The sequence below is a fragment of the Mixophyes fleayi genome, unplaced genomic scaffold (assembly GCF_038048845.1).
Source record: "Mixophyes fleayi isolate aMixFle1 unplaced genomic scaffold, aMixFle1.hap1 Scaffold_28, whole genome shotgun sequence".
NCBI lineage: Eukaryota > Metazoa > Chordata > Amphibia > Anura > Limnodynastidae > Mixophyes > Mixophyes fleayi.
In genome coordinates, this window is record NW_027446866.1 from 1,840,163 (window position 1) to 1,865,000 (window position 24,838).

The 24,838-nt window shown below is 39.7% G+C and overlaps 5 non-coding genes and 8 pseudogenes across 5 annotated transcripts in view; all 13 read right to left on the bottom strand.

Moving 5' to 3' along the window:
* Positions 1 to 22,401: 22,401 nt before the first annotated feature.
* Positions 22,402 to 22,520, bottom strand: LOC142127098 (5S ribosomal RNA; annotated as a pseudogene).
* An 83-nt stretch (positions 22,521 to 22,603) lies between these two features.
* On the bottom strand, positions 22,604 to 22,722 carry LOC142127069 (5S ribosomal RNA; annotated as a pseudogene).
* Positions 22,723 to 22,804: 82 nt separating this feature from the next.
* On the bottom strand, positions 22,805 to 22,923 carry LOC142127101 (5S ribosomal RNA; annotated as a pseudogene).
* Positions 22,924 to 23,006: 83 nt separating this feature from the next.
* On the bottom strand, positions 23,007 to 23,125 carry LOC142127001 (5S ribosomal RNA; annotated as a pseudogene).
* Positions 23,126 to 23,196: 71 nt separating this feature from the next.
* On the bottom strand, positions 23,197 to 23,315 carry LOC142127068 (5S ribosomal RNA; annotated as a pseudogene).
* Positions 23,316 to 23,398: 83 nt separating this feature from the next.
* LOC142127087 (5S ribosomal RNA) lies at positions 23,399 to 23,517 on the bottom strand. Its single transcript, XR_012685325.1, has one exon. It is a non-coding gene; the product is annotated as a 5S ribosomal RNA (ribosomal RNA).
* An 82-nt stretch (positions 23,518 to 23,599) lies between these two features.
* Positions 23,600 to 23,718, bottom strand: LOC142127037 (5S ribosomal RNA; annotated as a pseudogene).
* Positions 23,719 to 23,801: 83 nt separating this feature from the next.
* Positions 23,802 to 23,920, bottom strand: LOC142127055 (5S ribosomal RNA). Its single transcript, XR_012685315.1, has one exon. It is a non-coding gene; the product is annotated as a 5S ribosomal RNA (ribosomal RNA).
* Positions 23,921 to 24,000: 80 nt separating this feature from the next.
* LOC142127019 (5S ribosomal RNA) lies at positions 24,001 to 24,119 on the bottom strand. The gene has a single exon (XR_012685311.1). It is a non-coding gene; the product is annotated as a 5S ribosomal RNA (ribosomal RNA).
* Positions 24,120 to 24,201: 82 nt separating this feature from the next.
* Positions 24,202 to 24,320, bottom strand: LOC142126996 (5S ribosomal RNA; annotated as a pseudogene).
* An 82-nt stretch (positions 24,321 to 24,402) lies between these two features.
* Positions 24,403 to 24,521, bottom strand: LOC142127120 (5S ribosomal RNA; annotated as a pseudogene).
* An 82-nt stretch (positions 24,522 to 24,603) lies between these two features.
* LOC142127095 (5S ribosomal RNA) lies at positions 24,604 to 24,722 on the bottom strand. The gene has a single exon (XR_012685327.1). It is a non-coding gene; the product is annotated as a 5S ribosomal RNA (ribosomal RNA).
* An 81-nt stretch (positions 24,723 to 24,803) lies between these two features.
* Positions 24,804 to 24,838, bottom strand: part of LOC142127043 (5S ribosomal RNA) — a 119-nt gene continuing 84 nt past the window's right edge. Inside the window, exon 1 of the ribosomal RNA XR_012685314.1 lies at positions 24,804 to 24,838. This exon is cut by the window's right edge and continues 84 nt beyond it. This is a non-coding gene — a ribosomal RNA (5S ribosomal RNA).

Genomic DNA, 24,838 nt, shown 5'->3' on the forward strand with positions numbered 1-24,838 from the left:
TTAAATCATGAACTACGGGGAGAGGTGTCTGCAGGTGAAAGCAGTGTGCTAGATAGTGCAGATAAACAAGTGTCTGTAAAAGTACAAATATATGGTAACAAGCTCTCCCGGAATGTCCGGGAGATTCGCGGTGAAGCGCGTCATTTTGGCTCCCCCCCCCCCCCCCCCCACGGAAAACTGCATTTAGTCGTGGGGCCAGAGCCAAAATAATGCGAATTACCGCGCCCCGCCCCCAACCACGCCCACCTACTTAGGATATCCCGGAATTAGCTTGCCAAAGGTTGGCAAGTATGGTATATTTACGAAGCATCTGCAATTCCCGGCGCTTGAAGTCATTTTGTTTTTTAAAATGGCACTTTTATTGTTAATAAAAATTATTATAATATATAAAATTGCCGTAAAAAAGTTTGAAAAAAATGACTTCAAAGTGCCAGGAATTAGCTGTTCTAAATATCTAGTAAATATACCCTTAGGAGTCTAACAAACAAAATATTAGAACTATAATTAATGATGTTGCAAGTTGTCGAAGTCGTATAATTGGATGAACGAAAGTATATTGGTTAATATTGTTTTGCTGTGTGATTGCGATCCGTACGCCACGTAACACAGATCCGTACGCCACGTAACACGTGGCATGGTGCGATCGCACCATGAATACATTTAAGCATAATAACATCTCCATGGATTGTCATCAGCTATCAATAATAGCATAAGGTAGCTGAGGATATAGCTTAAGACATAACAACAAGGTTATAAAACGGAGATAGACATGACACATAAGGGGAGAGGACCCTGCCCGTGAGATCTTACAACTAGAGGACTATGATACCAGCTACAAAAGTCAATTCATTGTATGCCTTTTTTGTTTCTGATAATATAACTTGTTTGGAGAAAAATGAACATTAAATGTAAGGATAATGTTAAATCCCCAGTCCCTAGTAACATTGCTGCAATCATTAGTGTATGAAAGTGTTTGAAACTGGTTGAAATAGTGCAGGAATGAAAGAATTCTGTTAGATTGATAAAGTGATAAGCAATGGGTATATGCTTATTTGTAATTCATTTAAATTTAAATAATAAATGTGATTGTCACATTTTGCAACAACACTGTAAACACGTTATTCTGTCTTGAGTATATAAAACACCAATGTACTGTTTTTCAAAAGTTTTTTTTTTTTTTTAATTAACCTGTACTGCATCATCTTTGCTATGTCTGCAAAGCTGTTCATTACAGCAGCACATATGCAGTGATTTCATATATTTGTGTACTAACTGTTTTATACACTTGTTTACAAATGCATTACAGAATGTGAACAATGATAATTGCTGAGCATGTCTTCAATATAAGTTCCTTGCATTAATTTTTTTCTTCTGAATAGTCTTGCATAATTCTCACACATAAAATCATCCCTCTGTTTTTTGTGCATGTGTCATATAGGCTCATTTTATCAGATGTTATCATTACCTTCAGAAGGGATGCCAAAGGTGTCAACAATAGCTAAGGCAGAGACACATATGCCTCTTTGAGATGCCTGATATAAATGTAAGAAGCCAGTTCAGGATCCCACCTCAGGTCATTATGGAAGCTATGAATATAGTGAAGAGTGACTTTGGGCCTATGATAAGCATCTGGACAGCAATCCCACCACTGAATAAATTGTTTGCTGTGCTACATTTATATATCTCTAGGTTATTCCAGACAATGCAGGGAAGTCACAACCTGCTTTTCGCCAGGTAATGAAGCAGGCCGATCATGATGCACATTATTCATTTTATTAATTTGCCATTGGGGAAGGACTTCATTTTGCAACATTTCTCATTTTCCACAAGTCATTTGGGCAATGACTGTCACACATATAGCCTATGTACCTTTGGTAAGAAATAAATCAATCTTTTGTAACTAGAAATGTTTCTATTCCATCATTGTACAGGCTATATGTGATGTGTCTCTTCTCATCAGTAATCTGGTTTTAAATTTCCTGGAAGTACTCAAGTCTCACAGAGCTGGGGTCATGGGTTCAATTCCAGACCAATGCCTTATGCATCAGGAGTTTTTATATTATCCCTGTGTTTCCATTGGTTTCCTCTGGGTGCTCCATATTCCTCTGACTGCTACCAAATTTGACCCTAATCTGTGTGTCTGTCTGTGTGTGTGTTAAGGAATTTAGACTGTAAGCTCCAATGAAGCAAGGACTGATGTGAGTGACAAATATTCTATGTACAACACTGCAAAATTAGTGGCGTTATATAAATGATTATGATGATGATGATGACTCCTTAATAATGAGGCAATTAGAAATATGTCAAAATTATCAGAGGCAACGTGAACAGAGATGGCTAAAGTTTGAATTCAACATATTAGTCTTTCACATAATAGTTAATGCTGTATGTATCATGCTACTTGGTCTTATTAGGAGCTGAAACATTGCTCTATGTATGGAATTAAAGCTTTCCCTTATGACAATTATGCTGCCTTAAGAGTGATGGTGATTTTTGAACAGAAAACACAATTACATATCTCATCAGTAGTCCCAGCACATGAAAGCACATATAGCGTAAAAAACGTATTTAATATGTTGTATAATTTTTGTTCTGCAAGTTGTGTGACTTCAGCGTACCAAATAAAGTATTTATGCATTTTCATGCTGCACACAAATAATGTAATGTACATTTATATGGCAAAACACTTCAACAATTATTATGTGACAAATCAATGTTTAAACATTTGACTCCCTTAATCACAACAGTCATGTAATATTGCATATTGCTCCAGTTTACTTTGCCTAAAACCCATACAATTTTGTGATGTTTACTAGAGCTGCACTTTACAGAGACTGACAATTTTTTTAATCTATATATATTTCTTATTTAGGTTTTTTGTACAAACAATAATAACCTTCCATCAACCAGGAGGAATAAATCAACATTGTGAATCATGTGGGTTATCTCATACCCCATATTATATTTTTTACCATAAGTACGCTAATTTTGTACAACAGTAATTACAACTGTCATAACATCGATTCTTGTCCTTTAAGGTATAAAAATAAAACAAAATAATAAAAAGGGAATAAACTATTTAATCTTTTAAAACAAGAAAACAAAAATATAACTATTTTTTACGAACTAAACTTACAAGTTTTCTAGTCTTCTAGTAACAACTTTTTTGGAAAAGATCTTTGGAAAACGTTAGTAAAAATTAAACTTATGAACAATTAGAAATGATTAAAATAAACTTAATTCGCTTATTCACTATTGGCTGATATTAGTGCAGTTTTTGCATAAACAATGAGCATGTTCTAAGGATATAGGTGCTCCATACTTTTTACATATGTATTTTGTTTTTCAGTGTTTCTTCCTCGGCACGTAGAGCATTGCTGCATGATTTTATACCTTTTTGCAATGGTTCTTATGGGGTCTCTCCAATGTATTCATAATGACATTTATGCAAGTCCTGTGGAAGTTGTGGAATTTAGTTCATTGATCTCTTGTGCTCTTCAACCAATGAAAGTACCAATTTTTGAATGAGTTCTCTTCTCTGATCAGATTTTCTTTTCTCTATCCAATTATTTATCATATGTAATACCATACCATTGATGCTGTCCTGGTTTAGCATTGAAGAAAAATTTATTAGAGTTTAGCATTTAGAATTACAGGACATGTCTTATGTTCTAGCAAGCTTGTCAGCAAAATCCACTCCACCCTTGATTTGATCATAGAAAGTATTGCCAGTTGGCTTTTGTTGATCTCCCGTCTTAATGTCTATTTCTTTATCATAATGTGAAGTAGACATCACTGAACAAGCTTACGTGGTTTTGACACATAAGAAACTAGGGTAATATCTGTTAGGAAACCAAATAGTTTTGTTTCCATGCAAAGTACCAACTAGACTAAGTTTCTGAGTGTGAAGTAAAGTCTCTGCAGTTTCACAACTAGCTAAAAAGTTGTCCATAGTTACATTCCTCAAAGATCCAGAAATGCTACTCAACATATGGTCCACAATATCATAAGGCTTGTAGCTGACTGCAAAGGGTTTATTGTCTATTCCACAATAAATTTCAAGCTTCAACGTGTAATATGTTTTTGCATTTACCAATGCGTAAATCTTTATACCGTATTTGGCTGGCTTGGATGGAATATAATGATTGAGCTCACATCTTCTTTTGAAGGCTACAAGCTCTTCTACACAAACTGGCAATGTCACATCTCCAACTACATGAAAAGGCAACTTGTGTGCAGTATTTTTTTAAAAGTTATATGAGTTTAATAATACTGAGGTATTTCACACTCCACCTAGTTCACCAAAGATTAAGAATTTACAGGTTTGAGGAATAATATTAAACCAATAAGATCAATCTACATACAACATAACTTTTAATGTAAAACTGAGGGAAGAAGGGGTTGGTGAGAGCTTCTATATAAATACAGGACTCCTCTCCGTTCAATCAAACCAAGGCACAACAAAATCAAAATATTTATGTACTGCTGAGAGGGTTATGCTAAGCATTGCCATAGAGAATTCTATCTAGTGGAGACATTCCTGTGGACTGGCTCCACTAGAGCCAGTCCACAGGAATGTGGACTGCCAATGCACTGAGATTAGGACAATTGCAGCATTTTTTAGCTGTTTCAATAAAAGTCTTTCATATTTGGAAATGGGAGTGTTAGAAAGGGTGGATTCCCAACATTTGTACTAGAAAGTCTAATAATCTCAGCTGTTTAGGGGATAATCATCATCATCAGCAGCTATTTATATAGTGCCACTAATTCTGCAGAGCTGTACAGAGAATTCACTTACATAGGTCCCTTCCTCAATGGAGCTTACAGTCTAAATTCCCTGTCACACACACAGACTATAGTCAATTTGATAGCAATCAATTAACTTACTAGTATGTTTTGTAGTGTGGGAGGAAACAGGAGCACCCGGAGAAAACCCAAGCAAGCAAGGGGAGAACATACAAACTCCTCATAGATAAGGCCAGTGTCAGGAATCAAACTCATGACCCCAGTGCTGTGAGGGAAAAGTGCTAACCACTAAGCCACCATGCTGCCACATGTACTCTCAATCCCACCAAATATGGAAAAGAGATCCTCTAGATCTGTTGCAATGCCTGTAGGAGGAGGGCACTGTCTGAACAAATGTATGAATAGTCACAGGAGATTTGTACCATTGAGTGAAAAATCTATAATGCATTTCCATAAATGAAGTGCTCAAGATGCATCCATGTGTCACCTGGTGCACTTTAGTCCATGAGATTTGTTCTACACTAGAGCCAACGTTTCAGTCTCACTCCTTTACTAAGCTAGGTTTAGAGTCAAATAGTTCTTCCACATGGATTTCTATATATGCTCAATTTGTAGCTGTTGGGCAAGCCCATTATGTACACATGGTTTCAAAAAGGTATAGGTAGGGATAACACCCTCCCTATAACTCTTGGATCACCCATGGAGATTGCAAAATGTCACAATTTTGAGAACCTGCACAACTCCTGATATCTGCTGCAAGCAGAAGTACATTTACAATGCTATGCCCTGCCCTGGGAAGAACTTATTGACAATTGTATTTTACAGCCAATCATAGTATGATCTGCACACTGGGCCTGAGTCATTAAGGCAAGCAAAGGAGTAAATGTTCTCTGGGACAAACCATGTTACAATGTAAGGGGTGCAAATCAGTTTATTATTTTGTACATAAGTTAAATACTGGCTGTTTTTTCATCTAGCACACAAATACTTGCTAGCTTTATTATTACATTGAAATATAAAGTTGATCTAGGACATGCCCTACCCAAACTATAAATCTGCCTCACATTTTAAATTTACCTCCCCCTCCAATACAACATGGTTTTGCCAAGGTGCAAATGTTACTCCTTTTTTATGCTTTACTCTCCTTAATGACTCAGGCCCACTATGTTTATTGCCAGCACAAACTAGAAGATATACGCTGCATTAATGCATATTTAGCTGAATATTATGTGACTAACAAATTCAGCTATTATACAATGAGATAACATTTTCAAAATTATTCAAAAATCAGTATCTGGTATTCTACATATTATAACTGCAAAGATTCTTTTGCAAAAATTTGTTATAAATTGACAGAAATTTGTCTTTTTTTTACAAAGTTAATATCCAAAAACTGTTGTAAAATTAAATTAATTGTGTGGAAAAAGCACAATTGTAAATATGTAGAATAAATGGTACTGAACAGATGCAATTTACACAGTCCAGCTCACATGGGTTAAAAGATGTTATAAAATGAGGTCCCAAAGGAACCACTGTGCAGATGGAAAATTATCTGAAAAGGCAATAAATCTACACATTTCATGCAATTAGCACTGGTAACATCTAATATCACATAAATTCACAGTAGACCAACCAATTAATGAAAATGCAAAGAATAGTCATTAACAAGAATAGTACACTTAATAAACCAGTCCAGCTCAAACAAAGTTAATTAATAGAAATGTTTCACATTATATATTAGAAATACAACACTTACAGAATAAATATGTTAGATAAAATAATGTTCACATCCCAACTAGTAGTAATATGTTCTATTTATGTGTTGTCTTAACACACACACACACACACACACACACACAAATAGATAGATAGATAGATTTTTGATTAAATACAAATCAATAAAAGATATTTACTGACTGCTTAAGGATTCACCTGTTTGGTTTTATCATTGTTAGAAGCACATTTAGCTGCAATTACAGCAGTCTATTTGGATAAATATCCACCAACTTTGATTGCAGTTTATTATTCTTAGCAATATTGCTCAAGATCCATTAGCTGGATTGAAACAATTGCTGAATAGCAGTTTTTTAATCATTTCACATATTATTGAATGAATTGAGATCTGGGGAAATATTTATTAAAGTTATAAAAGGAAAAGTGGAGGTGTTGCCAACTAATCAGATTCTAGCTATCGTTTTCTAGACTGTAGTAGATGCATGATAAGTGATTGGTTCCATTGTCCTGCCAGAATATAAATCTTCTCCCAATTCCTATATCTCTTACACACTGCAGCAGGTTTATCTTGCCCCATCTATTTTGCTCTCTATTTTGATTCTTTCCAGTCCCTGAAGTAGAGAAGTATCCTGATAAAATAATGCTCCCACCACCATGCTTCACCTTAGGCATAGTATACTTGATATAATGCTTGATCATGATTATGTAAAGACAACTGATTGCACCAGGATTTATTTATGTGCGCATTAGCAAAACCTAAGAATTTAAACTAAACACGTATTGCCTGATTTACTTGTATTTAATGTAAATAAAAATAGGTTTTGAGTTTTACTACAGAGTATTTTGTGTGATCAATGATAATAATTAAATCTACTTTATTTCCATGATGTAGAAAAAAATGCAAAGGAGGTATGTATACTTTTTATAGCCTCTGTAAACTTTTATTTCATTGGATTGCATAGAGACAGAAAATGTATTAACAACAGAAAATACACTTACACATGATCCTTTGCTATTTTCAGACAATAAATACAACACCACAAATCTACAATCATGGCCAAAACCTTTGGGAATGACACAAATATTATTTTTCACAAAGTCTGTTGCCTCAGTTTTTATGATGGCAATTTGCATATACTCCAGAATGTCATGAAGAGTGATCAGATGAAATGCAATTAATTTCAAAGTTCCTCTTTGACATGACAACAAACATTATCCCAAAAACAACATTTCCTTTGCATTTCAGTCCTGCCACAAAAGGACCAGCTGACATCAGGTCAGTGATTCTCTCGTTAACACAGGTGAGACTGTTGATGAGGACATGGCTGGAGATCACTCTGCCATGCTGATTGAGTTAGAAAAACAGACTGGAAACTTTAAAATGAAAAGGTGGAAACTTTAAAAGGTGCTTGAAATCATTGTTCTTCCTCTGCTAACCTTGGACAGCTGCAAGGAAACATGTGCAGTCATCATTGCTTTGCACAAAAAGGCTTCACAGGCAAGGATATTGCTGCTTGTGAGATTGCACCTAAATCAAGCATTTATCGTATCTTCAAGAACTTCAAAGAGAGAGGTTCAAAAGTTGTGAAGAAGGCTTCAGAGCAACCAAAAATGTCCAGCAAGCACCAGGACCGTCTCCTAAAGTTGAATCAGCTGCGGGATTGGGGCACCTCAAGTGCAGAGCTTGCTTAGGAATGGCAGCAGGCAGGTGTGAGGTGAAGACTTTTGGAGGATGGCCTGGTGTGAAGAAGGCCAGCAAAGAAGCCACTTCTCTCCAGGAAAAAGATCAAGGACAGACTGATATTCTGCAAAAGGTACAGGGATAGGACTGCTGAGGACTGAGGTAAAGTAATTTTCTCTGATGAATCCCCTTTCAGATTGTTTTGGGGCATATGGAAAAATGTTTGTCCGGAGAAGAAAAGGTGAGCGCTACCATCAGTACTGTGTTATGCCAACAGTATAGCATCCTGAGACCATTCATGTGTGGGGTTGCTTTTCGGTCAAGGGAGTGGGCTCACCCACAATTTTGCCTAAGAACACAGCCATGAATAAAGAATGGTAACAAAACATCCTCCAGGAGCAACTTCTCCCAACTATTGAAGAACAGTTTGGTGACTAGCAATGCCTTTTCCAGCATGATGGAGCACCTTGCCATAAGGCAAAAGTAATAACTAAGTGGCTCAGAGATCAAAACATTAAAATTTTGAGTCCGTGGTAAGGAAACACCCCAGACCTTAATTCCATTGAGAACTTGTGGTCAATCCTCAAGAGGCGGGTGGACAAACATAAACCCACACATTCTGGCAAACTCCAAGCATTGATTAGACAAAAATGGGCAGCCATCAGTCAGTATGTGGCCCAGAAGTTGATTGACAGCATGCGGGGGCGACTTGCTGAGGTCTTCAAAAAATATTGTCTCTTTGCATAAACGTAATGTAATTGTCAATAAACGACTTTGACACATGGGGCCTGAGTCATTAATGAAAGTAAGGCAAATAAAAGGAGCAAATGTTCTCTGGGACAAACCATGTTACAATGCAAGAGGTACAAATCAATTTATTATTTTGCAGATAAGTTAAATACTGGCTTTTTTTTCATCTAACATACAAATACTTGCTAGTTTTAATTTTACACTGAAATTTAATGTTGATCTAGGACATGCCCTACCCCAACTATAAATCTGTCCCCTCTAATGCACAATGCCACATGGTTTTGTCCAAAGTTACTCATTTTCTTTGCTTTGCTCTTCTTAATGACTCAGGCCCATGAAATGCTTGAAATTTTACTTCAGTATACCATAGCAACATCTGACGAAAAAGGTCTAAAAACACCTGTGATATCATGTGATATTGAATTACAGAATGCAGAATGACACTCCCAGGATTCAGTGGTGTTGCAAATCTTTCCTGGCAGTTTTTGGGTTAGTCTAAATTTATTACATGGCACTATGATAGACATCGGATTTCTCCTTTCTACCTCCCTCCTCCTTCATCATTGAAAACTAGTACCCTACCCATGCTGCAAATATGGACTGAAAACTATAAAATAGCTCTTGATCTAGTAAATCTTTACTCTATCAGTTAAAAATGGATTGGTTTGACACAACATTTAACAAACTCAAGCCTTATTCCAATGCAGGGGAAAATTCATCCTAATTCTTCCATCTGGTATTAAGCAAACAATTAAAAAATGTTTTCAATGCACAAAGTGGTATTTCCCTTGTTTGCTCCTATTGCAAACACCAATCTGCATATAACACATACAAGTTCTTACCAATTCCACTCAATATGGCTCTAACCATCTGAGACTCCACAAGATTACATTCTAACTCCACTGATTGACCTCTGACCATTTGAAATTGAGTGAAAATTCCTCATACTTTATTTCATTTATTTTTGTTGTACATTGAAATTCTTTGCATTTGTACCTATTACATTTAGCTCCTTCACAGCTAGCATCAATATTAAGTTTATAAGACCACAGCTGCATGACATCATAGAAATTAAATGTATCAGAGAGCTTCTATATTATCTTTGAATGTTTATATATCAATTGTTACATTTATTCAAAGTGTTTAGTTTAGAAGTTCCCCTCTAGCATGAAAAGCAGCTGCAAAGGGTACAGCAGAGTAGAATGGACATATTTAGCTAGCTACAGACATGACACATATATTATTTAGTTTATTAAAAAACAGCCTTTGATATACATATATTAATGTTAAGAAAAAGAATCAACCCCAAAGTAAATTACTTTCAAATGTCTATGCCTCTGAGAGTGTTAGTTCATGTAACAAGGCACATTTCTATAATCTCCATTTCAACATTGTCATTTGCATTTCCTTGCTCATAATTCCTATGTGTGTATGTGAGAAGAACATGAAACTCCACCTTTTGTCACTTTTTGTTGATTGTATTGTATTATGTACAGAGATAATTGTCACACCTGAGGATCTGTCTGTACCCAGACTGGATTGTGTCTCTGGAGTTAGGCTGGTGACTATGTAGAAAAAACTGTGTGACCTGATTATGTTCCTTTGCATGTAAATGAAAGGGCTGGTACAGGTGGTGATAGACTAGCAGAGGAGATCAGACAGGAACTGGATTGCTGAACCGCACTGGAACTGGAATTCTGGAACTGTAACCGGACTGGAGCCAGAATGCTGGAACCGGGCTGGACTGTCTGAGCTGGAGCGATAGAAAAGACTGCAGACTGTGGAAGCCAGGTTGGCGTTTGAAAATACAACATTGTACTGGCAACCAGTAAGGGTTCCAGGAAATCCTTTTATACTAGTTGTTGTTTCCTGATTGAAGACTGCGGTCAGTTGGGCTAAAGCAGCACTCTGAGTTGCTGGGATGGATCAGGTGACTAGGTCCAAAATTATATCAAACCATGCCATTAGCCTACTGCCAATACCAGCAGTAGGCTATTGGACCAGCTGTGTGAGAACGTGCTTCAACCAATCTATTACCAAAGATATGTTTGTCAGTTCTATCGGCAGGCCTTGCGGAAAAAGGATGTATCCCAAGAAAGTCAAAGAAAGGGGAGGGGCAGGTTCAAGGTCTTGAATGACACAGTGGGCGGAACTCCAGACAGTAAAGGACAGTATAAAATACGGGTACTGAAAACTACAATTTCCAGCATTTTGAGCTATGAGGAGACAGGAAATGATGGCCATAACCTACCTATAATCAGGGCTTTGGAGTCAAGTCAGAGTCAAGGAGTGTGGTCTACAGTCCCATCCGGAGAAGCCTCCGACAAAAATAAACAATTTTAAAAGTCTGCTGAGCCTTCAAGAGGGAGAGAAACACACAGCAAGAGAACCTGCAGTCTGCTTAAAAGTCCTGAAGCCAGCCAAAGAAGCAGAAAGATTGCACAGCATGTGGTCATTCGAAAGACAGACTACATGGACTGTGTTGTGTGGATACTGTGAATGTAAGAGTTTAGCCACCAGACAGCATGGGAGAGAGACTTAACCGCTCTTAGAGACAGTGAGAGATGAGAAGGGCATCACACATTACAGACATTGTCACCAGTCTCAGAACAAGCTGCCATAGCAACAGACAGAGTTTCAAAACAAACAGACAAGGTTACAAGACTAGTGATGAAGGCTGTCAGTCTGTCAGACAAGGTTGCAAAACTATTAGAGCTAAATGCAATACATCAGAAGGTAGTGCCAATCTTCATGGGAGTCTGCTATAGTCTGCGATTAGCATGCCAAGTGTCCTGTACAAGCTGCAAGATTATCATGACTCATGCCGTTTGTAAAAAGGTAGGTCTTTTAGTGTTATGGGTCCTAACAGTCTGGCAAATGTGTTGAAACCCATTTAATAATGTTATTTATTATTATTAAAATCAACCCACTCCTCACAAAGGTAGTTCTGATTTAACCTAACAAAATGTAATTATTATTCTTCCTAAATCCACAGAACCCTTCTTGGGGACCACCTCTACTGCAAGTCTCGGGTAGTCCCCGTTACCCCGTGGTTGGATGAAACTTACCCTGGGGCAATGATTTTTCTGCCCTCCCTACCATATAAATATTTACGAGTCCCCTGGTTTCAGAAGGGCAACATTATGGCACAGTTGTACCTCACTCCAAGGCCAAAGCCATCTTTACTTGCACCATTTAACATTGTGTCATTTACAAAAATTCAAGCATTTTGCCCTACCAAATTTCAGCCCTTTATGACATTTTTTTCCCACACACACTAAGAATTTAGTAGGTCAGTGTATAACTCTGCCCAGCAGGTGGCGCTGACACTTGTTTTTTTTTTTTCACACACACACAGACGCCACTAAGCATTTATATTTTAGATGGAGTGATTCTTGCTGGCATAAAGGGTTAATTCAGCAAGGTGACCTACAGAAGATTTAGGAGGGTGGCCACTGTTAAAAGCAATGATGGATATGTACAACAAATGGCCTCAGTGTAGGAATTGTGTTTGGGTCCCCTTTAAAAGCACCCAATAATCCCCCAAGAGTTGGCAAAGATACATGACTCCATTTTTCAATGTGAGTCTGTATTTATCATATATCTCACCTCTTTGTCTGTTTTACCCAGTTTGTTTATTAGTTTATTATGTTTGTCCCCAATTGTAAAGAGCTACGGAATATGTTGGCGCTATATAAATAAATGATGATGATGATGATGATGATGATGATGATATCTACAAGAAAACATTCCATGACTCCATGGGGTATATTTACTAAATTGCGGGTTTCAAAAAGTGGAGATGTTGCTTATAGCAACCAATCAGATTCTAGTTTTAGTACATCCTACAAAATGACAGCTAGAATCTGATTGGTTGCTATAGGCAACAACTCCACTTTTTTAAACCTGCAGTTTAGCAAATATACCCCCAGAAAAGCACTGTGCAAGATACTAATATAGTATATTATACTGCCCAGTTTACCAGTAGATTATATGGTGCAAATGATCTTCATATTATAACCGGAAAGATCAGCATATTATGGTCCACCTAGTACCAATCAATTTCACCAGTTACAGCTGTCAGATTTTCCTGAAGCAACTTTAATGGACTTCTTATTTTGGATTTATTTCTTTACTAATAATAACATTGGCAACAAGTTCCATCTTCTACAGCCAGGTTGGTAAATACAGGCAAGGTGGATACCTTAATTGAAGCCGCTAATGACTAACTTTTTCCATCATACCAAAGAATATGTCCTATTGACCCTTTGGTAAGTCATTTTACAAGGGCCACTTACAACTACAAAATCAAATATTTTATGTAGTACACATATTATATTGCATAAATATATGTAAATATGCAAGGTAAAAAAAGAAAAGTAAATACTGTGTATATTATACAGTTGTCACGGAGCCTGAGTTTGGAATAGACGTTGAAGCCCCGCTCTAGATAGACTTACCCACAGAGAGGTGCAGAGTCTAACGGTAGAGAGGTATTCACCAGGGATCCCCGCAAGGGAATATGGACTAGCCTCTCTCTAGCCGCAGGTCGTAGTCCTCTAAAGGTGATTAGAGCAGGGTGAGATGGAACCGTGGAGCGGAGCAGGAATGCTGGACTATAAATGCAGCGGTTCAGCTGAATGGCAGTGAACCGAAGTGCTGAGGTCTTTAGAAAGGGAATAGCTGAATACTGTAAATAGAGCTTACGCAAGTAGCGTAGCTCATTGCGCATGCGCTACTTGCGTAAGCTCTATTTACAGTATTAGGTGGTTCCCCCACTAGCGTGGGAAAATCACATTATACTGTAGTTTTAGCTTACGCAACCAACGTAAGGGCATTGCAATTCGGACCTCCTACTAGGTAGGAGGTGTTTGCGGCGGGGAAAGATTTTTTTATTTTTCTGCAAGCAAGTACACAGAGTCGGGATCTTACAAATATGGGCCCCTTCTGGGCGAAGTGTTCCTGCTTTTCTTCAATCGTTTTTGGAGGTACAAAATGGCTGGGACTGGGGCAAGCCGGCAAGATTGGAGGTATAAATATTAAGGGACTGGGGCAAGCCTGGACGTTTGGATGAAGAAAGAAGACATCTTTGGTGAGTATTTGGGGTGTTTTTATTTTTAATAAATCGATGTGGTTAAAAAGAGGGTGGTTAGTGTATTTATTGTGGGGTTTTTATTTTTAATAAATTTATGTGGTTTTTAAGAGGGTGTTGTTATTTATTTAACTTTTTTCTTTGTGGAACTACAGGTCCCAGCAAGCCAGGGATGTCGGGGCATGTTGGCACTTGTGGTTCTCCAAGTGCCAACATGCCCTGGCTGCCGTGGGTATGCTGGTGCTTGCGATTTGCCGCGATTTAAACACGCTGACAAACTCGCACTTTGATACATTTACCCCCAGATATACTTCTATGTCATCAGCTGGTGACATTTTCTGCAGACTCAGGTGGTACATTCCTGCCACATCTCACCTGGCCTATCTCTTCCCATAAAAGCCTGGTGTTTTCTTCCTGTGGCTCTGCAAATCGTAGCACCTGAGCTTACTGTTCTTGCTTTGCAGCAGCCACAATCACTAGGGTTCTCAAAACTTCCTCCATATTAATGTCTACGCGGGTTGGGTAGCGGAAACTTGCTTCCCTAATCATCCCACTTCTAGCACCACTTGTGATATGGGCACCTTTCTGGTGATGGACACATGAACAACTTAATGCTTTGTACTTTGCTTTTCATTGTCAGGATGGCAAAGTAACTGATAACACAAAGTTTTACACACTTTATTGTGACTCTTATGCTAAATTAACAGAGGCCAGCTCTCTAGACACCAGCCAACTTATTCAGTATCGGTCATAATCAGTTTTTATACTTTACACTCCTCCCACAACCCTAACTTGATGAACAGGTGACACACCCACCTGGCGTTTAAAGAGGAGTTCTTCTCAGGTGTTCTGCTTGATGAGTCTCAGTGCAGACACACCTAATCAGCTGCTGTTAACTGATACTTCATACTTCAAAATATGTAAGTTAAATCACACTATTTTGTCACATATATACCCTCCACCTGTATCTCCTTAACTTAGGTGTACTACTGTACAAACGTGTAACGCCGTTTGCAGCCTTGTCCTGCAAACTGTCAGTTAAATACCCAACTCTCCCTTAGAGGCCTGTGGGCCTAACCACTCCCTTTGTCACAATACACACAAGCACACACACACACACTGCTTTTAATCAGATTGTCCTGCCCAATAATAAACACTCAGTGATAACATTTAATGCATATTTGTGTGTGTGTAGCATTGTGTGTAGAGGTCTGTGTAGGTACAAGGGGTCTCCCTAGTCATCACCGGTGGTCACTCTCCCCATCCCCACAGAACTAGCACAGAGGACTTGGGTGGAGGTACCACTGTTAGGGAACAGTTAGTGAGACACACACACAAGCATAATCATCTCATAAGATCTTTCCTCAGCGAATGGGGTAATATCTAAGCAGACACTGACAGGATCTGCCTGTAAGCTTATGCATTACATGCTGCTTTGCCTGGCAGCTCCAGCCTTTTGGTCCTTATTATTGTATTTATATTGGCAGTACCTCTATTTACCAGAGGTGCTGCTATTGTGCCTTACTTGTTTGTATCAGGGATTAACCTGCTCTGTAATTATCTTTTGCACCTGGGTGTGTCCCTTCTTAAACCTGTCACTCCCAGCATACATTGCTGGTTATTGTTGTTACATTCTGTTGTCTCAAGCTGCCGTTGTTAGTTGCTGTTGTTTCATGCTGCTGTTGCTCCCTTCCTGCTCTACTTGTGGTTTACCTGCTACCTGGGATCTTTCCATATCACCACTTACCTGTATCAGCCATATACCTGGTATTTATTCCTGCATTTTCCTGTATGCTCAATACTTTACCATCAGGTTGTACTTACAACAATAAACATTGTGTATTTTTACCTCATTCCTGGCTCCTGAGCTGTATCTCTGCATGAAGTGTGACAGAAACATACCTGGGTTCCCTCCTATTCAGGAGATAGTAATTCATGCTAGTGGCCATACTCTATGCTCCTCCAAGGCAGTAAGTCTTGAAACAATTGGACAATGACCAGGGCTTGTCTAATCAGCCAGAGTAACAACCTTACACTGGTCACCATTTACATTTAAACGTCTCAGACCTGATTCATTAAGGAGCGTATCTGCCGAATTTGTGTGTATCATATGCAAAGTCATTCTGCTCATGCCCAGAAGCGGCTCATCTTCCGATTCATCTCCAAGCACAAAGGACACCTCCTACAGCCAACGATTTCAGGGAGAGAACGGGTCAGGGAAGGGGCATTTGTCTGTAGTCAGTGTACAGTAAGGGTGAGCCAATAGCGAGCGCATGCAGCAGCATCCGACTCGAGCTCTGGGTATCTTTCAGATATTTGTATTTCAGGTCTATCTCTTGCTCCAGCTACAGGGTTAGTCTATGTCCTGATTACTAGTGATGACAGCCGCGTATGCATGTTATAACATGTGTTTACAATAAGGAGCAACTGTAAAATTGTATATTATGTGCAGTAGACGTTAAGAACATCTTAATAATAAATGTATTTCATGGGAAAAAAAGAAAGAATAAAAGAAACTTTTTTAAAAAACTGTTTTATCATTAGTTTCTTTATTAGGCGACATTAATTGCATTATTTGTTTTTTCACTGTGCATTCTTTTGCGTAAATATATTCCACATAGGTTTTGGACGTATACTACAGTGTCTTGTGTATTAGAGCAGAGCAGACCTACACCCAAATACAACAGAGCTCATATCTTCAGATAGGTTCCTCATTGAATTCAGGCGCTCAGTATGCGTCCTTCCACTCTGTTAGTCCTGGGGAAGCAGTTGGTGTCCCTGTCTTGAAATTCCCATAATTGTATTATCTGATGAGACTTGTGCTATGTGTATGTGTGCTTTAGGAAAATGGCCACTTGCTCTATTACTGACTTCAGAAATTGTCTTTGAGAAACCAAATGTAGGTGAATACAATTACTGAAGAGTCATATTTCTGTATATTCAGTTCTAAGGGTAGATTTATCAAATCTTCTTAAAGGAAAACATGGAGTTGTTGCCCATAGCAGCCAATAAGATTCTAGCTATCATTTAACTAGTACTTTGTAGAACTTTTCACTTTTCGTTTTAGAAGGTTTGATAATTCTATCCCCTAGTGTCCAATGCAACTCCCGTGATCGGTAAACTGCCTGTATCCTGTACCTGTGTGGGAAAGTAGCAAATGAAGGAGAAAGATTGGAGTTGGGACATATTCATATGTTTTGTGAGTATCGACAGTGACAGCAGATCTGAAGTTTTTAATATAGTATAAAATGGATTAATTGAGAACTAAGAGAAAATGAAAGAAGTAATAAAGTAAGCAATACACAGTGAAAAAGATAATATAAACCAGAGGTATCAATGAGAGACAAGGTCTGAATATAGGAAGAAATGGGTGTTTTTGTGGAGAACATTAAAATATATGGATCTGCTCAGCTGTTGCCTAGAATGTAAAGAAAGTTACGAATGACAATTAAGCCAATAGGTATAACAACGGCGGATGGCCACAGCACTGTATAACAATGGTGATTAAATCGGTTTATGATTTTCAAGAAAGGTAGAAAGTCTGCGGACATTGGGGAATGTTTCTTTTTAAAGTAATCCAACCCAATTTATAACTTGGTATTCAAAATGCAACATGAATCCATATGACAAAATTATGATTATACTATATCATAGCTGCCCCATTCCTTCTACTATGTCCCAGAATATTGTTCCTATTCCAGATATGTACAGCAGTTGAGATACCTACCTGTACCTGTTTCTGTGGTTGAGTCTGTGGAGTTGAGATCTGTGTTTTTTCCCGAGTGCCCCGGGTACGTTCATTTCCCACCGAAGTCATCATATACAGTATATACAAAACAATGTATGTACAAAATAGAAAATCTGCAAGAGAGAGGAAACATTAATAGTTTAACGACTGGTGCTTATAAGCCTGTCCCCACATCGGCACAGTAACCTGACAAGTCTCCAAGGTGAAGATACCACACGCAATCACTACCACGAGGTAGGTAATACGTGTGTCGGACGTTAATGGAGGAGACACGATTTACCCTCTTGCTTCAACTTGGGTGAATAAAGTAGTTAGAATAAAAGATTCTGCTATTGACCGCAAGCAGAAGCACATAGGGGCCATTAGAACCCATAGGCTCCAACCACATTTCCGGTTACATGCTTTCACTAGTGTAATGTTTCACTGCCTGTGGGCCACTGGTCTAAGTATGTAGATTTCTGAAAGTCAATCAACCTAAAGCTTCTCTCCTGGGTCCATTCCCTCCACTCTGTGTCCTACTTTGGACAAGGCAATCTTCACCGAGTTCATATTTAAGTCAAACTAAACCCCCAAAACTAAAACACTTCTACAGATGCCTTTCCCATTGGGTGTTCAATGACATCTGAAACTGATATTCATACTGGCTGGAAACTGCCATGTTTTCATGGACATTTTTAAAATGTGTCAGTTTATTAGTCTGTGACTAAAGATGTGGGACAAACTTTCCCAGCAATATGACTACTTGGAGTAAGCAACCTTTGGCAATTGAGCCAATACAACGATACGCTTTCAAGACATCTAGCACCACAGTGTAGGACAGAAAGAATGCAGTGTGTACACAGAGAGTTCACAGTCTTGGCCTGTACCTTACAGGGGGCAGAACACTCTCCAAAAATTGACATTGTCCCACTAGAATCACAACATTTCACACACTCTCCTGCTCACTCCTACCTGTTCTTCTCACTTTCACTCTATGTGGCCGCAGGTTTCTTTAGCTGCGGCTTGTCTGGGTCCTGGAATGTTGGGGGACCCTATTTGGAAAAAAATGGCTACATTTAGAAAATTACAACCAGCCCCGCCGTTAAATCAATAGCACCCATGATTTATGATTAGGCCTTCCTAGAGCCCCAACACTAAAATAATAGTATTCCCATTACCCCGCAAACAAAATAGCAACCATTAATTAGCCACGATCTACCTCACATACACTACATTGCCGAAAGCTCCCTGTGCCATCACACACATATTACTGTGCCTCTTCATCATCACCACGCTATGCCCCCTTATGATCGCACTGTGCCCTCCATGCTACCTTTTACCCTTTTTTCATCCCCCCTGTGCCTTTGCCCCTTTTTTTATCCCCCTGTACCATGCTGCCTTTGTTCCTCTTTTCTTTATCCCCCTGTGCCTCTCTGTGTTTCTACTCTTTCACTTACCTCTGTATTGCTTTCTTTCATCTTTATCTTCTTTTCTTCTCTCTTCTGTCTTCTTCTGTGCTCGGCTCTTCACTGAATGTCGGGCGTGACGTCATCATGTCATGCCCGACATTCATAGCAATTGCAGAGAGGGGAAGAGGGACGCCGGCGCCGCGATCATGTGAGTATTTGTATACACACATGATCGCGCCACCACCAAACCCCTCCCCCCCGGCTGTGAAGAAAAAAAAAAAACAGTGGGAAAAAAAAGTAAAAAAACTCTCGGCAGCTCTGAATGCAGCGACCTGGCTGGATGCTGAGCGACAGAGCAATGACACAAACACATAGCAGTTCCTAGCACATCTAGGACACATTGGCACACAGCAGTGGCAGAAAAGAAAAGTGGGCATCCAGCCTCCCTCTCACCCACCCACCGTTATGTTGGATCTTAAACAGGAATCCAAAAATCCCGAGATCCGAGGACATAACAATGACGTTTTGCCTAGTTTTCGATTCCGAGGGCGTGCGAAAGTACAGAGCAGGCTCGGCTCTGTACTCGGATCCCCTAAGTTCAGGTGTGTTCAGTTCTCGAGGAACCAAGCCTGAACATCTCTACTTCAAACACACAAAAGAGATGTCCCCTAACTCTCACAATTGATTTAAGCCATAAATAGGGTTGCACATTGAGCTGTTAATATTGTTCTAATGAAAGGATGGTTTTAACAAGGTAGGGGGCTGGCTTTTTTACTGATGTGACATTTACTCATTTGCACTGTGCACCTCTTGAGTATTCTTCGCTCCGCACATTTATCCAAACTTTTAATTTATGGCGGCGTCTCCCAAGAGCAGCTTTGCACCTAGATGTGCACAGATAGGCCAACTATGTGTACCGATGCCAGACCAAGATGTTTGGTACTGAACATTGAGTGCCCTTTTTAATCAGGTCAATAGAATCAACTAACTTTTAACTAACCTGATTATTCATCAATCAGATTAATTCATTCACCCAATACGCATATTAGAGCCACAGTAATTAGCACTGTTACCTTGAAGCACTGGGACCTTGTGTTTGATTCTGACCAGTTCACTATCTACACAGAATTTTTATGTTTTCCCCGTGTTCATGTGGGATTCCTCTACACGCCCCCCAACATACCTGGTTGCAAAATCAGGACAGATCAGTGGAGATCTAGGTACACTTGCTCAAAGTGAGGCGCTCAGCAAGTTAGAAACTGGTTTTGCAAAGTGTAGCATAAGCTACCCAAAAACAACAGCAAGTTCGCCTCATTTCCTCTCAGCCATAAGCTCATTTTTAGCTTGCCATTCTGATGGGAGACCAAACTGACCAACTAATAGACCACCTTATAGAGTTTCTTATAAAGTTTCTCAAGAAGAAATCCATGAAGTGGTTGGTGTCTTAAACCCTCTAAGGCTCCTAGGGACAAATTAATCAAGCTGCAGGTTTGAAAAAGTGGAGATGTTGCCTATAGCAACCACTCAGATTCTAACTATCATTTTCTAGAATGTACTAAATAAATGATAGCTAGAATCTGATTGGTTGCTATAGGCAACATCTCCACTTTTTCAAACCTGCAGCTTGATAAATTTACCCCATAGACCTCATGGCTTCTCTACATTCTACCACAATAGATTTCTGCCTGTACTCAGTCCTCACCATACTACACAAACTCTCTCACCCAACTACACTTCATCCAGACCTTCTAAGGGTGAATACAGAAATGATCCCAAAGACCATCTCTTATGTCGTAGCTACCGGTCCATATCGATGACCTTAAAATTATAAGCTAAATATGGGCCAACAGACTGAATAAACTCTTCCCCAAAGTCAAAGTATAAATGTGGACTGGAGCTCTCACAGTTTAACGGCACAAAGATAAAACTTGAACAACATATAAAATCTGTAGTAGATATCGTAGCCATAAAGTCATTAATAAAAACTCACAATAACAGGGCTCCGGAATGAAACCAATTAAAAAATCTACACTTAGGAGAAATTCATCTGTATATGCAATGATCTCCCTTTGTGAATATACTCACAAGACGTAGGAAGATAATAAGTAAAGCAAATTAAATTTTATATCTTCTCCCAACAACTACACAGATTGAAGAATGCTTGGAGTTACAGGAAGATCACCCCCGAATTCCATAATCCTCAATTGAGAAAAAGTTATTAATGACAGATCATCCTTTTTATTCTTTCGTCTCTACCACCGTCGATGTGCATAAAGGTTGGAGAGAATCAAAAACAATATAGTGTAATCCCCTTTAATTCCAAACAAGATATCAGTGGAATGCAATAGATGCACTCACATATATTTAAAAGGCATTAAAACAGATTCCAAAGGTTCCCAATAAAAACTCCTTTTATAGACTTAAAGATTTGTAGCTCTCCCGTTGTAAATATACTCATGAGTAGTAATCAACACAGCACGTAAACTTCATCCATCCAGGCTTTAAACAGGTGACAAATCAGTTTTGTTTCAAACAAGACACACACTGATATCTGCTATCCTCCAAAAGCCAAATGGTAGTTTTTCAGGAACTGTAATCTTTTTCCTCTCCCACAACGTTGTTATGCATAGAGATCAAAGAGACATAAAAGAGCGTAATTCAGGTTTATTAAGCTCAATGTATCCACATAAAAATACAATCGCATAAAGTATAAAATCGGGTAGGTGTAAAAACAAGAACAAGCAGTCTAACCAGCATGCACGTACCAAATCAGAACAATATCATCTCTCATATATAGTTGAACACTTAGGGGAAAATGTTTGAAGCTGCGACTTTCCGGCGGGTTTGAAAAGTGGAAATGTTGCCTATGGCAACCAATCAGATTCTAGCTATCATTTTGTAGCATGTAATAAATAAATGATAGCTAGAATCTGATTGGTTGCTATAGGCAACATCTCCACTTTTCAAATACCACGGAAATTCACAGCTTGATAAATTTACCCCATAGTTATAATCCTCTGGGATGTAGCTGTGAAGAACGATATGACAAGTAGACAAATCCTTAGATGTTCGTAACACTGGTTAGCAAACACATTTCAGTATGAAACAGAGTTCATAACCCAATTTGTTTATCTGAAGAATTTCAGAATGCGGGGTGTGGCTTGGATGCCTAAAATAGCAGAGGCAAGTTGAGTGAGCTCTGCTCAAAAGAATTTGAAATCAACTCACATTGCCTGATCGGCCGCAAGCTGCAGGTTTGGTGGCCCTACAGCACCTGGTATTCCCAGGTGGTCTCCCATCCAAGTACTAACCAGGCCCAGCCCTGCTTAGTTTCCAAGATCAGACGAGATTGTTCTTGTTCAGGGTGGTGTGGCTGTAGGTATTGGTTGCCTACTGACCTACATCTCTTATACATCTCAAAACCAGCATTGAAGGAAGCAAGAACAAGAGAGAGAAAAAAAAAAGGCTTACAGCACCTCGAATTCCCAGGTGGTCTCCCATCCAAGTACTAACCAAGCCCGGCCCTGCTCAGCATCCAAGATCAGTCAAGATTGGGCTTGTTCAGGGTGGTGTGGCTGTAGGTATTTGTTGCCTACTGACCTACATCTCTCATACATCTCAAAACCAGCATTGAAGGAAGCAAGAACAAGAGAGAGAAAAAAAAAGGCCTACGGCACCTGGTATTCCCAGGTGGTCTCCCATCCAAGTACTAACCAGGCCTGCCCCTGCTTAGCTTCCAAGATCAGACGAGATTGGGCTTGTTCAGGGTGGTGTGGCTGTAGGTGTTGGTTACTTGCAGACCTACATCTCTTATACATCTCAAAACCAGCATTGAAGGAAGCAAGAACAAGAGAGAGAGAAAAAAAAGGCCTACAGCACCTGGTATTCCCAGGTGGTCTCCCATCCAAGTATTAACCAGGCCTGGCCCTGATTAGCTTCCAAGATCAGGTGAGATTGGGCTTGTTCAGGGTGGTGTGGCTGTAGGTATTGGTTGCTTACTGACCTACATCTCAAAACCAGAATTGAAGTAAGCAAGAACAAGAGAGAGAAAAAAAAAGGCATACAGCACCTGTACTTCCCAGGTGGTCTCCCATCCAAGTACTAACCAGGCCTGTTCCTACTTAGCTTTCAAGATCAGATGAGATTGGGCTTGTGCAAGGTGGTGTGGCCGTGGGTATTGGTTGTCTACTGACCTACATCTCTTATACATCTCAAAACCAGCATTAAAGGAAGCAAGAACAAGAGAGAGAAAAAAAAAGGGCCTACGGCACCTGGTATTCCCAGGTGGTCTCCCATCCAAGTACTAACCAGGCCCAGCCCTGCTTAGCTTCCAAGATCAGGCGAGATTGGGCTTGTTCAGGGAGGTGTGGCTGTAGGTATTGGTAGTCTACTGACCTACATCTCTCATACATCTCAAAACCAGCATTGAAGGAAGCAAGAACAAGAGAGAGAAGAAAAAAGGCCTACGGCACCTGGTATTCCCAGGTGGTCTCCCATCCAAGTACTAACCAGGCCTGCCCCTGCTTAGCTTTCAAGATCAGACAAGATTGGGCTTGGTCAGGGTGGTGTGGCTGTAGGTGTTGGTTGCTTACAGACCTACATCTCTTATACATCTCAAAACCAGCATTGAAGGAAGCAAGAACAAGAGAGAGAGAAAAAAAAGGCCTACAGCACCTGGTATTCCCAGGTGGTCTCCCATCCAAGTACTAACCAGGCCCAGCCCTGTTTAGCTTCCAAGATCAGGTGAGATTGGGCTTGTTCAGGGTGGTGTGGCTGTAGGTATTGGTTGCTTACTGACCTACATCTCTTATACATCTCAAAACCAGCATTGAAGGAAGCAGTAACGAGAGAAATAAAAAAATGCCTACAGCACCTGGAATTCCCAGGTGGTCTCCCATTCAAGTACTAACCAGGCCCAGCCCTGCTTAGCTTCCAAGATCAGACGAGATTGGGCTTGTCCAGGGTGGTGTGGCTGTAGGTATTGGTTGCCTACTGACCTACATCTCTTATACATCTCAAAACCAGCATTGAAGGAAGCAAGAACAAGAGAGAGAAAAAAAAATGCCTACAGCACCTGGTATTCCCAGGTGGTCTCCCATCCAAGTACTAACCAGGCTCGGCCCTGCTTAGCTTCCAAGATCAGACAAGATTGGGCTTGTTCAGGGTGGTGTGGCCGTGGGTATTGGTTGGCTACGGACCTACATCTCTTATACATCTCAAAACCCGCATTGAAAGAAGCAAGAACAAGAGAGAGAAAAAAAAATGCCTACAGCACCTGGTATTCCCAGGTGGTCTCCCATCCAAGTACTAACCAGGCCCGGCCCTGCTTAGCTTCCAAGATCAGACAAGATTGGGCTTGTTTAGGGTGGTGTGGCCGTGGGTATTGGTTGGCTACTGACCTACATCTCTTATACATCTCAAAACCCGCATTGAAAGAAGCAAGAACAAGAGAGAGAAAAAAAAATGCCTACAGCACCTGGTATTCCCAGGTGGTCTCCCATCCAAGTACTAACCAGGCCCGGCCCTGCTTAGCTTCCAAGATCAGATGAGATTGGGCTTGTTCAGGGTGGTGTGGCTGTAGGTATTGGTTGTCTACTGACCTACATCTCTTATTCATTTCAAAACCAGCATTGATGGAAGCAAGAACAAGAGAGAGAAAAAAAAGACCTACGGCACCTGGTATTCCCAGGTGGTCTCCC